This window comes from Elephantulus edwardii, unplaced genomic scaffold (assembly GCF_000299155.1).
Source record: "Elephantulus edwardii isolate Elephantulus edwardi_28Jun2011 unplaced genomic scaffold, EleEdw1.0 scaffold00021, whole genome shotgun sequence".
Lineage (NCBI taxonomy): Eukaryota > Metazoa > Chordata > Mammalia > Macroscelidea > Macroscelididae > Elephantulus > Elephantulus edwardii.
In genome coordinates, this window is record NW_006399771.1 from 6,347,607 (window position 1) to 6,363,314 (window position 15,708).

The window sequence follows — 15,708 nt, forward strand, 5'->3', positions numbered from 1 at the left end:
TCATCTCCTTGTCAAAAATCAGTTGACCATAGATAGATGGGTTGATCTCTGGATTCTCAATTCTATTCCATTGATCTATGTGTCTGTCATTGTACCAGTACCATGCTGTCTTTACCACTATGGCAGTGTAGTAGGATTTGAAATCAGGGAGTGAGATAGCTCCTACCGTTCCTCTATTCTTAAGGAGTGCTTTGCTCATTTGGGGCTTTTTTTCCATTCCATATGAAATTGGAGATTGCCCCATAAGCTCAAACTCGTTGCCTGTGGAATTAGAACCAATTCATAATGACCCACGAATGAGTTTTCAGAGGCTACAGTTCTCATGGGCAGGGATTGCCCATTTTATGCCCAAGGTGCGACTGGTGGATTCAATCAGCTTGCCTATGGGTTGGCAGTTCAGCGCCGTAAAGACTATGCCACAGCTCCAGCTCCACTTAGAAAGGGCTTTTTCATTGTTATTAGTAACATTTATTCTATTATCTTATTTTCTAAATATATAATTTCATTTATTTATGTTATGATACATATCTACATAAGCATTTAGCAACCTATTACACAGATGTGAAACCAAAACCAAATTATAAGGAGGTGTTCTATATAATCTTCAATGTAACTGTTCTCTCCCCCCTCCACAGCGGCCCCCATGGTGATTCTCTCAAAGATCATTTAAGTATCTGTGAGAGTGAAGATCATTCAGAAGATTAAAATTCTTTTTTAAAGGTGGGAGTGTAGACAAGTCTGAGAAAAAGCCCTCTTGGCTGCTTTAGAAGCTGAGGATTAGTAACAATGTTCTGACCTGAAATTTAGGTCTTGTGATTTCTTTCCAGGAGATTTTTTCAGTGCCTGAAAAACCTGCCTCCAATAGTCTTATTCTTTAATTCAATCTTAATTGGATTCAAACCTTCAAAATCTGAAGGATTATTGGAAAGGCTAAAAGGGCATAGCATTTAAAAAAAAATGGTAGTATCAATCAACTGTGAAAAATTTACTTTGCCAAATCACTGAAACTTCCCACTCCAATGTGTGCTCGGTTTATTTTACATTTCCACTGCATTTTGAGTGGCACAAGTGGCTTAATGGTAAGGAATTGTGCTGTCAACCCAAAGGCACAAGGTTAAAATGACCAGCTGATCTGCAAAAGAGAGATGGGCAGTCTACTCCCTGCTCTTTATAACCTTTGAAAATCCACTGGAGGGTCAGCTATGCGTCAGTTCCAACGTGAAGGTATATACCACCACCCACCACTGCATTTTGAAAGTTTTTACAATGGATGGATAACTTAATTCTTAGGGCCTGTGTTTTGTTTACAGGAAGATTTAGCCATTTTTCAAAAGAAGGATAAGCTCTATCATTCTCACTGATTCTAAGAATTGTCCACATGGCTTATTATGAGTGAATGTAAATCAGACTTTCATCAAATAAGGAGATCACTTGCAGAAGTTGGATACTGAGGAATCAATGTAGATGAGTTAGGATCCCTGAAACTACTCTTTATGACCTTTAGAGAATTACAAAGCACTGCCAAACTACTTCCAGAGAAAGAAGAAATGCCCAGGGAGCATTTCTTTTGCAAGAGATGTAAATGGCCAGCATGGGGAAAAAGATAAGGGGGGAAAATGTTACTTTAAGTCACTTCTTCTTTCTAGTTTGTAGTGGTGAAATTGACTCTTGCAGAGCACTCAAAAGGATGCGTGCGAAAAAGCATCATTTCTATTGTTATCCTCTCTAAAACAAAGGCGCGAGGTGGAGGCAAGGCAGAGGAAAGACTATGACAACTGGTGCTCGCCCTCTGGGTTGAGAGAGGACCTGAGTGACAGGCGGGTCTGTTTTGTTTTGCACTTAGAGCTGGGCTTCCCTGAGGCCCTCCTGCGCTCATCAACCGGCCCCGCCGCAGCGCAACGAGGATGCCACGGGGCAGCCGCAGCTGCCTCTGCGTCAAGGGGCGGCGTAGCCGGGACTCCAGCACCCAGCCCTCGGGTCCGCCCCCACCCTCTCTGCAGCTCATCAGCGGCCTTAGCACAGGCGGGCTGGGCACGTGGGTGCCTCCGTCACACCCTCCCTCGCACACTCACTCACACACGCGCGCGCGCGCACCTCCCGCCTGCATCTCGTGCTCCTTCCCTGGCAGACACACAGGCGCTCACGAGTCTCTCCTCGCCGGATCCGCAGGGCTGCGACCACTTCAACCTGAGCCCCAGCACCTGCCCTTGGCTAGCAGCTGCTCCTCTGCAAAGAGCTCCTTTGCGGCCTTCACCTCCTCTGCTACCTGGCCCGACTGTTAGGCGTCCGCAGCTCCTGCCCAGACGTGGAAGAGGCAAAGAGGCGCCTGGGCCAGACGCACTAACGGTAATGACACGCTCCAAATGCTAAGGACATGGTTGGGGGTGGAGTGGGGTGGGGTGGGGTGGGCCTAGCTTAGCCAGTCATTCGCCCTATGCACTGGGTACCGGGGAAGACAGAGGACTTTATTGCAGGATCCTGGAATGGGCTCAGACTGTCTTGGAGAAACCCAAAAGCTCTTGGAGTTCTAGGCAGAGGAGGGCTCCCGGGGTGACCCAGGCTCTGCCCCCACACCTGCTTGCAATGGAGCATGCACAGCGGTGTGTCAAGAGAAGCACATGGGTGGAAATGTGCAGCCATCCTTCCTTCTGACTCCTCGTGGAAATTCCCACGGCATCCCCGGGAGATTTATTCATTTTTCTCTGTCCAGTCACAGTAGGATGAAGGGTGGGGTCGATAAGAGGAAGCCCGAGAGGAAAGCTGAGAGGTTCAGGGGCAGAGAGAGGCTCTAGCCAAGCGTTCTGGGTGAATTGGAAACCCAGCCTCGAGGGGGTGGGCGGAGGGGCGGGAAAAGAAGAGACCCTCATTCCTCATTCGCTTCTCTGGGCTGCAAAGAGCAGCTAGTGGAGGCAGTGTTGGCGCGTCACTCCTGTTGCCTTTAGCTAGAGACACTCAGAAGCTCCTGAAGTGGGGCTTTCACTGCTGAGGAGGCACGTGGCTACAAGCACAGCTGGAATGTTTTGCGCATCCCAGTATTAAAGTGTAGCAGGCAGGGTGGAGCTGCAGAATGGAAGGAGTGGATAGCAAGGAACTGGAATCCTAGATCGCTTTTGCGGTACCGTACATTGACACAGCTCATATTTCATAATCAGAACAGAGGACGGGCTTGAGGAAGCCTTTCAGTCCGTGAAGCCTTTTAAAAATGAATAATTAAAACACCCGAAATATCTTCGTGGCAGGCGTGATCTCCTTCCCCCGAGGTAGTTACTATAGAGGAGAAAATTTGGGACAAAAACCCCCCAGCTTTTCTGATAGGATTAGTTTTTCTGTAATGTCTGGTCCTCCCTTCCCATCTTTCCTAGAGGAATGGCTGGTGGAGTAAAGCCTTGGGGTTGGGGCCTGGCACAGTGACGTCTGCAGTGTTTGGGTGCTTATGCAAATGAGACTGCGACCGTGCCTATGCCCAGACTTTCCCTTCCAGGTCTTAAAGGTAGACACAGTCTTCGTGTGCACCCTACGCTGGCCAGAGGCAATGTAATGGAGGAGTGACACGTTAGCTGATGTCCTCATCGCTCATTCTTTAAAGCTTTTAAAGCTATACCTTTTGGTGCCTGGGTGCTTTTCTAGGCCACTGGAGAAACTGCTTCGGGGAGTATCTTTCTCTACAGAAAAAAATTCTTCCCCTCATTCAGCCCTGGCTTCTGCGTGGAGTGCTAAATTACACCCACACTCTGACTTAAGTGCCTGATACTGGGCTTGACTTTTATTTAGAAAGAAGGTTCTCGTTGTTAGTTGTAGCCAAAACTTCTCCCACTCACAGCACCCCTATGAACAGCAGACCAGGACCTTGCCCCATCTTGTTCGTCTTCAAAATCTCTGTTCCAGCTCATGGTTCCAGGAGTGCAGTACTCAGGAAATACTTGATGACGAAATTTTCTTTCAAAAATATTTCTGGCAAATCACACTTAGGGTATTTCACCAACAGAATTGCCTATATTATTTTTGTGACTGTTACTACCTTTTCTATTCACACAATTTATATATGCTTATCAGAGTAAAATACATTATGCCACCAAATGTGTGAAATTTAATTAATTGCCAATTTCCTCCTACGTGAAACATCCCATGTGTTCTTCACCACACCTCCTCCGTTGAAACAGGAGTTAACACGTATTTGAAAGTAATTATTCATTCAAGAATTACTTAATACTTTGAATATGTATAACTTGAGGTGTAGTGTTTTAATACATGTTTCCAGTAGATAACTGTGCTGTCACTTAATTTATAAAGTAATTAATAAATGAAAGGGGATTTTAAAAAAATCCATAATTTAGATATTTCAAATGTCAATATCCAGATGAACTGCCTTGTATCAGTTAACAAAATATCTAAAACAAGTCTAAGTAATTTGTTTTTGTTGGTAGGTGTCATCAAGTTGACCGGAACTCTTAATTGTTTTGTCATGTTCTGCTGAGTTGGAACTGACTCAATAGACCTTCTAGTGGCTTTTCAAAGATAGTAATTGCATCAGAGAAGATTGCCCTTCGTTTTCTCATGGAGCAGCTGGTGGATTTAAATCCCATCCCTTTGGGTTGCCAACACAATTTATTACCACAACGACCCATCAGAATTTGTCATCTATTCTGTACCATTCTCACTTTCACTGAGGTATATTTTTTAAAGTGAATTTGCCAAATCCTATGCCATCACCATCAAGATAGATGGTGAAGAGATTGAAGTTGTTAACAGCTTTAGTTTGCTTGGCTCCAGAGTCAACACTGTGGGCACCAGTAGCTAGGAAATCAAAAGATGAATTGCATTGGGAAAGGCTGCTGTGAGGTACATCTCCAGAGAACTGAAGAGCGACAATGTCAGTCTGGAGACTAAGGTGTGCCTGATCCTGGCCTTGGTCTTCAGAGTTGTGTGCTATGAATCAGAAACCTGGACAGTGACTTTGGATGATAGAAAGATAATTGATGCCTTTGAGCTGTGGTGCTGGAGAATAGTACTGAATACATATGGACTGCTAGGAGAAGAGATAAGTTTGTCCTAGAGAGGTTGAAACCAGGCAGCGTCTTGGAGGCAAGCTTCCTCTGACATACTTTGGGCATGTTGCAAGGAGAGACCAGTTCTTGGAGAGGGACAGTGCAAGAGGGGAAGACCCTTGATGAGATGAATTGACTTAGTGACTGTGTCAGAGACAGTAAGGTTGGCTCAGGATAGAGCAGGGTTCCATGCTCTTGTACACAGGGTCACTATGAGTTGCAGGCAACTTGATGGCACATAAAAATGACAACAACAGGCTATCCTTAGGATCTATGCTATGTTCTAGTTCACTATTAAAGTCACTGTGTCAATCCATCTTCTTCAAGGTAATTGTTGTCAGGTGTCATTAATGTGACTATGACTTCTAGGGACTGGACTTGTTCTATTTTGTGCCATTTTCACTTTGACTGAGTTTATTTTGTTGTCATTGTTTTTGTTAATTGCTATCAAGAAAATATGGCTTCTAGCAACTTTATGAACAACTATTTTTAACCCTGATTCATTCCGCACCGTCTTTGTCATCCTAGACACACCTAAGCCCATTTCCTCAGACACTATCCATTCATCTCATTGAGTTTGATCATAGTTTTAAGAGAGATTATTCCTTGGAGAAGGGCTTCCACCTTGGAAAAGTGGAGGGTCATCACAAAGAAAGGAAGACTGAAGGGAATTGTTGTTGTTGCTGATGTTAGGTGCCATCGAGTTGAGTATGACTCCTAGCCATCCTATGAACAACAACCCTATGTGCACCGTCCTCGCACTTCCTGACACCCAAGATCCCGTTGCAGCAGTCACCTTGTCAATTCACCTGTATGAGGGTCTTCCTCTCCTTCACCGACCAACTTCATGTCTCTTTCCAAAGAATAGTACCTCCTAGCAATATGTGCAAAGTATGTTAGGCGAAGCCTCATCATTCTTGCCTCCAAAGAGCACTCTGGCTGCTCCCACAGCTCAAAGGCATCAATTCTTTTTCTGTCATCATTATTCATTGTTCAGGTCTCAAATGCATAGCTAGTAATTGGAAAGACAATGGCATGGATCAGATGCACCTTAGTCCTCAAACTGGCATCACTACTCCTCAATAATTTGGAAAGATCCCTAATTTCAGATTTTACCATTGTAATGTGTCCTTATTTCTTGACTGCTTCTACCAAGAGTGTTAATTGTGTTATGAGGGTAATTATTTAAGACTAAATGCAATTAAATGGTGGCTTGTATAGGGAGCTCTGGTGGCTTGCATAGAGAGCTGTGGTGGCCTAGTGGCAAGAAGCTGTCCTGCAATCCCAAAGGCAGAAGGTTCAAGTCCACCAGTTGCTCTGTGGGAGAAAAATGGGCAAGTCTCCTCCTGTGCAATTTACTGCCTTTTAAAAACCTTGTGGAGGATCAACTATGAGTCAGTACATAACCACCACAACTAATGTCATATCATCTCAAGTATAGCCAGAACTATGAGGATGGTATAAGAATGGACTGTGTTTCCATCTGTGGCATTTAGGGTCACTATGGGACAGAACCAGCCACAGAGCACCACACAGAAACAAATTCTATAGCTAGAATTATTTGTTTTTCTACTGGGAGGAAGCTCTGATGATGTAGTTTGCAGAGTGTTGTGCTGTTAACCCCCCAAAAGCACATCTCCAGTTGGTGGAATCTACTAGCATCTCTGCAGGAGAAAAATGGGCAGGCTCCTCAGATAAAGATTTGCAACCTTCAAATCTATTAGGGTCTCTATGAGTGGGAATTGACTCCTTGACAGCAAGAAATTGATTTATTTATAAAATAAAACCTATACATGAATAGATAAGAAATTTTCATCATTTAAACTCTGAAGTTGTCTTCCAGATAAGTTCTAGAAACAGTTTACTTCTCAATGAAACAAAACCAAGTCCAAACTATTGAGGGGTATGGTTTGAATTTTTTTTAAATTTGTGTTATAATTTGAGTGGGAAATTTATAGAGAAAAAGGGTTTTCCACTTAATTAATAGAAATGATTTCTTGTGACTTTTATTACAGTCTCACTTTGTAAAAGAATTGCCTCCACTTCATCCCTGTGTTTTCCATTCATCCTGCTTTCTGAAGTTTAGGTACTACTTTTAAATCTTCTATGATTGATTGTTTTACAAAGTACATTCTTCCCTGAAGCTCTATTTTACAAAGTACATTCCTCCCTGAAGCTACTGATGGTCATATAGGTCTGTCTGTGATTTCATCGGAAGTTGAGTCATGGTGATGATTGATTTAAGAGCAGGCTTACAGGGTAGCTAATGGCCATAGTCCTTGGGGGTTCTACCAATCTCTTTCAGATAATTAAACCTTACATCTTTAGAACTTTGAGAGTTTTATCCTCTCATTTTTCTCTCATTCTGTCAGAGATCTTTTATTGATCCCTTTCACGTTGATCTGAAACTGGTAATGGGGCACCATCTAATTCTTCTAGTTTCAAGGTCATGGTCACTAAAGCTCATGTGGTACATTGAAGTCCTTGACTTTTTTCACTAACCTCTGCTACGAACTTGGAGATGGCAGTAGCTGTACCTTAGAGAATTACTTGAAAACTTTTATTAAAGACCCGAGTTACTTGGGGAGCCCTTGTGGTGTAGTCCATACAGAGTTGTGCTGCTAGTTGAAAGCTGGTGTTCATCTGGTGGTTCATATCTACCAGCTCCTACAAGGAAGAAAGATGGACAGTCTTCTCTTGTGGGGTTTACAGTCTAGCACTTTTAGCTCGATTCCCAATTTGCCTAATTAAGTTTTAACTGTTCTTCTAGAGAAGTATTTGGAAAATTATCTTTTGGTAAACAAAAATTTATCTTAAAGATTAGCTTTGACTAAAATTAGCATCACTTTCTCTTTTTCTATAAATAACAAGCATAAGGGGTCGACTAGAGTACGTACTATTAAAAAGCATCTTACCAGTAATCATAGAATTATAGTCAAGATAAAAAAGAAGAGACATTTTCCGTCAGAAGATCATGTTGTTTCTTTATGGCTAAAACACTGAAAGGGGAGATTTGGTGATCTAGTCCGTAGAGAGCTATGATACTGACCCAGAACTGGCACCAGTCTGCAGGTTTGAGTCTACCAGCAGCTTTGTGGGACAAAGATGGACTATTTCCTCCAGTGTGATTGACAGCCCCTGAAAACCTGCTGAAGGTTCTCTGATGAGTGGATTCTGACTTGACATCATTGAGTTAGTTTTTTAAGGCACTAAGATAATAAGAACCTCCGGTGGCCTACTGGTGAGGAGCTATACTGCCAACCTGAAGGTACACAGTTAAATCCACCAGCTGCTCCATGGGAGAAAGATGGGTAGTCTCTTCCCGGGCTTCTGAAAACCCCATAGAAGGTCAGCGACGGGTCGATTCCGACTCGACAGTACACAACAGCCACAAGATAATTCTAGGGAGTCCTGGTGACTCAGTGGATGAAGAGTTGGGCCGCTACCCCAAGGCAGGCAATTTTAACCTTCCAGAAGAAGAAAGATGCACAGTCCCTTCCTAATCAATTTATAGCCTCTGAAAAACCAATGTTGGGTTTATGAGACACTTCAACTGTATTGAGTTGCTTCGGACTCAATGGCAATGATTGTTTGCTTGAAGCTATTTTTTCACTATAAAAAACAAACTACTGTGGAGTCAATTTCTGACTCACGACAGCCTTCTTTGAGGTTTCGAAGGTTTTAAATCTTTTATTTTTTAAATAAAATCTTATTTTAATTGTAATTTTAATTAACAGAATTTACAGAGAAGTTAGATTTTATTTCATTTGTTGTTGCATGTTTTAACCCTCTCCCTAAATCTTGAGGAGAGGTGACTGCCATTTTTCTTCCTTGCCTTCTTGAACAGCCTGGTGGATTAAAACTGTAGACCTTTCAGCTATTGAATCAGTACTTTAAGTACTATGCCACCAGGGCTTCTAACATTTCACTGTAAAATTAATACATTTGTTGATTAATTGATTCTATCATTTAATGGAATTATTATTATATAGCATCAAGTATACTACGACTAATAGCAACCCTATAAACAAGGACTCTGAACTTTCCCTCATCCTTAGCAACCTGGGGTTCTCGACACCCTGACTCCATGGCCACATTTTATCCAGGGTTTTTCTCTCCTGTGCTGACTCATTGACTCTTTACCCTTCCAAGCATGTTATCTTCCAAGGACTGGCATCTCCTGACATCATACCAAAAGTATGCCAGGTGGAGCTTCAAAATCCTTGCCTCCTAAGGACAATCTGGTATCATCTTTTCAAGCAGAGACCTGTTTGTTCTCTTGGCAATCCATGGTAAGTTCATCCCTTTTCTCTGGCACCACAGCTCAAAAGCATCAATTCCTCTTCTGTAATCTTGATTCATTGTCCTGCTCTCAGATGCATAGTGAGCAATTGAGAAGACCATGGCCTGGGCCTGGTGCTCCTTAGTCCCTAGGCTGACATCATTGCTCTTTAGCACTCAGGAAGGGGCCTTGACAGCAGATTGCCCCAATACAATTTGTCTAATGATTGACTGCAGGTGCCAAGGGTGTTGATTGTGGGTTGAAACAAGATGAAATCATTAACAACCTCAATCTTGCCTTTATCTGTCATGATGCTGCCTATTGGCCTGGTGATAAGGATCTTTGCGGTTTTTATTTTGTGGTTTTTCTTTCTTTTTTTTTATATATTGAGATGCAATCCATATTAAAGTCTGTGGTCCTTGATCTTTGGAAGCAAATGCTTCAAGTCCTCTTCAGTTTCTCTGAGCAAGGTTGTGTCATCTGCATAACACAGGTTGTTGATAAGTTTTCCTCCAGTCCTTATGACACATTCTTCTTCATAAAGACCAGCTTCTTGAATGATCTGGTCAGCATATACATATAGAAAAGGGATACATCTTGATGCTCTCCTTTCTTAATTGTGAATTATGCAGTATTCCCTTGCTCTGTTCAGACATGAGCTTCTTGATCTAGGTATCGGTTTTTCATGATCACCATCATGTGTTCTGGGATTCTCATTCTTCTTAATGTTAGCCACAATTTTATGTGATCCACACAGTCAAGTGCCTTTGCCAGTAAGCAACTCTCCAAACAGAACAAGGGAATATTGCTTGGTTCCTCTTTCATTATACAACTTTCACGTGCATAAAAAAAAGTTGAAAAAGACTGTGGCATTGATCAGGCACATTTTAGTCTTCAAACTCACATTTTTGCTTTTTAGCACTTTGGAGAAGTCTTGACAACAAATTTTCCTAGTGCAATATATTTTAATCCCATTTTCTTTTTCTTTTTAAATATAAACTTTTTATTTTATACTGGTTTACTTACAAAGTTTGTATACATTGGGGTTTTTTTTTGTTTTTTGTTTTGTTTTGTTTTTACATCAAAACTCATGTTTTTACATCAGGATCTGCTGAAAAGTCAGACCTAAAACATCTGGTAAATTAAATCAACAGATTATGGAAAATGAAATCAACTGTAGTCCCACCCTTGTTTTATGGTTGAAGAGAGTGGGGGCCCGAGAGTTTATGCTAGTTGTTCAGCCTATGAGCATTTGTCAAACCCCCACTGGAAGATTGGAATGAGGATTGCACGACATTTCACAACATTTAGCAGTTTCTACCACCTAAACTTTTTTTTTTTGAATGAATGGAATCCCAAAATCTCTGTAGATGTTCATTGAAATGAAAAATAAACAACCTAAATTAAAAAAAAGTTAACAAATAGCATTACAAAAAAAAAATCCCATTTTCTTAACTGCTATTTATCTGCTTTCAGCCAAGATCCATTTGACATCAGCAATGTTGTCATTGTTACCATGTCATCTTCTGAATCTAGCTTGAGTATCTGACAGTTCTCTGTTGATAAACTGTTCTGTCAATTTTGAGTAATCTTCAGCAAGAATGTACTTGTTGATGTTGTTGTTATGTGCTGTCGAGTTGCTTGCGACTCATAGCGACCCTAGGTACAACAGCTCTAAACTCTACTCTGTCCTGTGCCAATTGCACTGTCTCTCACACTCCATCCCGATTACCCCAGTCACTGAATCAATCCATCTCATAGAGGGCCTTCTCCTCCTGCGCTGTCCCTCCACCCTCCCAAGCATGATGTCTCTCTCCAAGGACTGGTCTCTCCTTACAACATGTCCAAAGTATGTTAGATGGAGCCTCAGAATCCTTGCCTCCAAGGAGCCACCTGGTTTAACCCTTTCAGGATGAATCTGTTTATTTTCCTAAAAGTCCATGGTACTCTAAATACTCTTCTCCAGCACCACAGATCAATTCTCCTTCTATCCTCCTTGGTCATTGTTCAACTATTTGATGTATAACAAGTGATTGTGAAAACCATGGCTTATATCAGACGTACCTTAGTCTCCAGAGAGACACCATTGCTCTTCAGCACTTTAGAGACATCCCTAACAGCAGACTTTCCCATGGCAATACACCTTTTAATTTCCTGGCTACTGGTGCCAAGAGTGTTGACTGTGGAGCCAAGCAAACTAAAGCTGTGAACAATCTCAATCTCTTCACCATCCATCCTGATGCTGCCAGTTGGCCCAGTGGTGAGAATCTTTGTCTTCTTGACATTGAACCTCAATCCATACTGGAGGCTAGAATCCTTGACCCTCTGCAGCAGGTGCTTCAGGTCCTCCTCAGTTTCAGCAAGCAGGGTTGTGTCATCTGCATAATGCAGATTGTTGATAGATCTTCCACCAATCTTGACCCCACATTTCTCCTCATAGAGCCCAGCCTCCCGCATAATCTGTTCTGCATTCAGGTTGAAAAGGTATGGGGATAGGATGCAGCTCTGGCGTTCGCCCTTCCCAATTTTGAACCATGCAGTGTTCCCTTGCTCTGTTCTGATGACTGCCTCCTGGTCCAAGTATAGGTTTCGCATTAGCACGATCAGGTGTTCTGAGATTCCCATTCTTCTCAGAGTCAGCCACAGTTTGTTATGATCCACACAGTCAAATGCCTTTGCATTATCAATGAAACACAAATATACGTTCCCCTGGTATTCCCTGCTTTCAGCTAAGATCCATCTAACATCAGCTACAATATCCCTAGTACCACTACCTCTTCTAAACCCAGCCTGGACTTTTGGCAGTTCTCTGCTGATGTGCTGTTCCAGTCATTTTTGGATAATCATCAGTAGAATCTTGCTTGTATGTGAAATCAATGATATTGTTCTATAATTTCCACACTCTGTTGGGTCACCCTTCTTTGGAATGGGAACAAATATCGCTCTCTTCCAGTCAGTTGGCCAAGTAGTTGTTCTCCAGATTTCTTGACACAACTTGGTGAGCACATCCAGGGCAGCATCTGTTAGCTGAAATATGTCAATTGGTATACCATCTATTCCTGGGGTCTTATTTTTTGCCATTTCCTTCAAAGCAGCCTGAACTACTTCTTTCATCACGTGATATTAATGATATTGTTCCGTAAACAACATAAGAGAGCTCTGTTGGCCTAGTGGATAGAAAGTTATGCTACCAAGCCGAAGGTGGTGATTTTAATCAGTGGCCCTCAGGCCTGTTTTTCATTGTTTTTGGCAAAACATTCTTTTAAGTGATATAGCACTGGTCTGTCCATTGGCTGTGCAGAGGTAATTCATGGTTGTTGTGATGCTAAATACTGTGACACTTATGTGTCAAATGTGGTAATGGTTGCCCATGGTGGACAGTGTTTAGTGGAGCTCCTCAGTTAAAACAAGCTTGGAAGCAGGAGTGGCATCCACTTACAAAATAGCTTGTCTCTGGAAACTCTCTGAACATGGAGAAATGATGAAAGTTATAGAAGTGTTCAGGTCTTTTCTTCATCGGTTCAGTATGAGTGGTCTATGACTCGATGGCACTTAACAACAACAAAAACAACAACAACCAATTCCACCTTCATTGGATCACCCTTTTTCAGAATGGGAAAAAATAGAGAATCTTCTAGTCCTGTACCTGGTGTAACTGTCTCCCCAACTTCTTGGCATAGATTAGTGAACATGTCCAGGACTATATTTGTTATAACACCCCAACTGGTATTCTTTCAGTTTCTGGATCCATATTTGTTTATTGTACCACCTCATATTCTATTCTATATTCATAGTCTATTCTATAGCTCCTGAGTCTATATTTTTTGCCAATGCCTTCAGTGAAGCTTGAACTTCATCTTTTATTATCCTTGACTCCTGGTCTTTGCTGCTTCTTGAAACAATTCATTGTTTTTGATGTAGTGATGCGGTGCATTTTTCCCATCTTCTTTTGACAATTCCTGAATCATTCAGTATTTTGACAATAGAATCCTTCCATATTGTAACTTGAGACTTGAATTTGCTCTTTACTACTTACAGCTTGAAAAATACAGAGCGTATTGCCTCCATTTGTCTAGCTCTGTGCACATTTATTTCATTATAACACTTTGTCTTATAGAGCTGCCCTTTGAAATCTTCATAGTAAAATACAATGAGGAAACCAATGGAGCAATGATGTTTTCTGGTGTGCCAGGAAGACAGAGTTCATAGCCTTCACTAAGAATTTATAAAATGTAGTCAACAACCAGAGCAGAATCACACGGTTCCTAAGGGCAGAGGATTATTTTCAAGCTTTGGGAACTAGTGTAGTTTGCTGGGTTTGATATCTGTGATTTCTCTTATTTAGAAGTGGAATGGCTACTCTGTTACTGAAAGTTTTGGGCTTGCCTCTTTATCACTGAAATTCAATCTCAGAAATAGATGTCAGGTCAATTGTTGTTGTAGTTGTAGAATGCCGTCGAGTCCAGCACAACTCATAGTGACTGTGAACTAAAGACCTGAAGCCTTTCCATAACTATCATTTCACAAAGTTCATAGAGTTTCCAGAGGAAAGTTGTTTAGGAAGTTGATGCCACTCCTGCAGTTTATTTTCTGTTAATATATCAGAGACTAGGGCATAGACATAAATAATCAGCCTCTCTGTCTACAGACTGGTTTTTACAGGAAGAGGAGACAGATTGCAGAACTTGTGCTGTTTTATAACCTCACTGCTTGCCTGGGATTGCGTGGTGTTCACATCTTAATCATGCAGCACAGCTCTGGTTGTCATCTTGAAGATGATTGGCTCCCTCCTGAATGTCACAAGGAGGTTCTCCTTGTTCTGATTTAGGGAAGAACAAGTTAAGACTAATATTGCTGCTATTACTAAATCCTAAAGGAAGTTAACTTTTAAATCTGAACTGCTGAAACAGGAAAAAGGAACAGAGGTGGAGGAGGAAGTAAGACTCTAAATGGCTCTGAAAATTGGCTAACAACTGCTTTAAGCTGAGAAAACAGCTAGAACTAATTTAGGGCTTAACAGTGACTACACTTGTGTCTCTCCCACCATTGTAATTTATTTGTTTTCTACTTTTCACAAGTTCACAGATGAAGATGGGTTCTGCTTCCAAATTAGCAAACTTTGTGTCACTTGATCTTGATTATTTAGAAGATGAGATTTTTTAAATCTAGACCATTTAGATTTAATGCTGGAATAGTATAGGACTTTTTGGATGATGTAATAGTCTCAGTGTATTTTTGCATGTTGTTATTGTTGTTATGTGCTGTAGGGTCGCTTGTGACTAATAGCGACCCTATGTACAACAGCCCTAAACCTTGCTGTATCGCTTGCCAGTCCCATTGTCTCCAATACACCTACCCCATTACCACAGTGGTAGAATGAATCCATCTCTTTGAGGGTCTTCCTCTCCTGCGCTGTCTCTCCACTCTCCCAAGAATGACGTCCCTCTCCAAGGACTGATCCCTCCTTATAACATGTCCAGAGTATGTCAGACGAAGCTTCAGAACCCTTGACTCCAAGAAGCAGCCTGGCTTCACCCTGTCCAGGATGAACTTATTTGTTCTCCTGGCAGTTCATGGGTATATTCAATACGCTTCTTGAGCACCCAAGCTCAAAGGTATCAACTCTCCATCTATCATCCCAAGCTATTGTCAAGCTCTCTGAACCATAGCAAGTAATGGCAAAGACCATGGCCTGTTTCAGGCCCAGCTTAGTCTCCAGGCTGACATCATTGCTCCTCAGTACCTTGTAGAGGACTCTGACAGCAGACTTTCCCAATGCAATTTGTCTTTTAATATCCTGGCTGCTGGTACCAAGAGTGTTGATTATAGAGTAAACTGAAGCTGTTAGCAATCTCAATCTCTTCACCAACTGTCATGATGCTGCCAAATCAGCCCAGTGGTGAGACTCTTTGTTTACTTGATGTTGAGCTTCAATACACATTGAAAGCTGCAATCCTTGATATTCTGCAGCAAGTGCTTCAGGGCCCTCCTCATTTTCAGCAAGCAGGGTTGTATCATCTGCATAACACAGATTGTTGATAAGTGTACTTCCAATCCTGATACCACACTTCTCTTCATAGATCATTCTGGATGATCTATTCTGCATATAAATTGAAAATATATGGAGATAGGACACATCCTTGATGCAATTTTGATCTGTGCAGTGTTTCCTTGCTCTGTTCTGACAACTGCCTCCTAGTCCAAGTATAGGTTTCACATAAGCACAGTCAAGTGTTCTGGGAATCCCATTCTTCTCAGAGTCAGCCACAGTTTGTTGTTATCCACACAGTCAAATGCCTTAGCATAGTCAATGAAACACAGATAGACATTCCTCTGGTACTCTCTGCTTTCAGCCAAGATCCATCTGACATTAGCTATAAT

At 41.9% G+C, this 15,708-nt stretch overlaps 1 protein-coding gene across 1 annotated transcript in view; it reads left to right on the top strand.

Moving 5' to 3' along the window:
* Nucleotides 1-2,076: 2,076 nt before the first annotated feature.
* Nucleotides 2,077-15,708, top strand: part of SLC6A15 (solute carrier family 6 (neutral amino acid transporter), member 15) — a 74,987-nt gene continuing 61,355 nt past the window's right edge. Inside the window, exon 1 of the mRNA XM_006882533.1 lies at nucleotides 2,077-2,346. The gene's annotated coding sequence lies outside the window, so the exon portion shown is untranslated. The remainder of the gene's footprint in view (nucleotides 2,347-15,708) is intronic.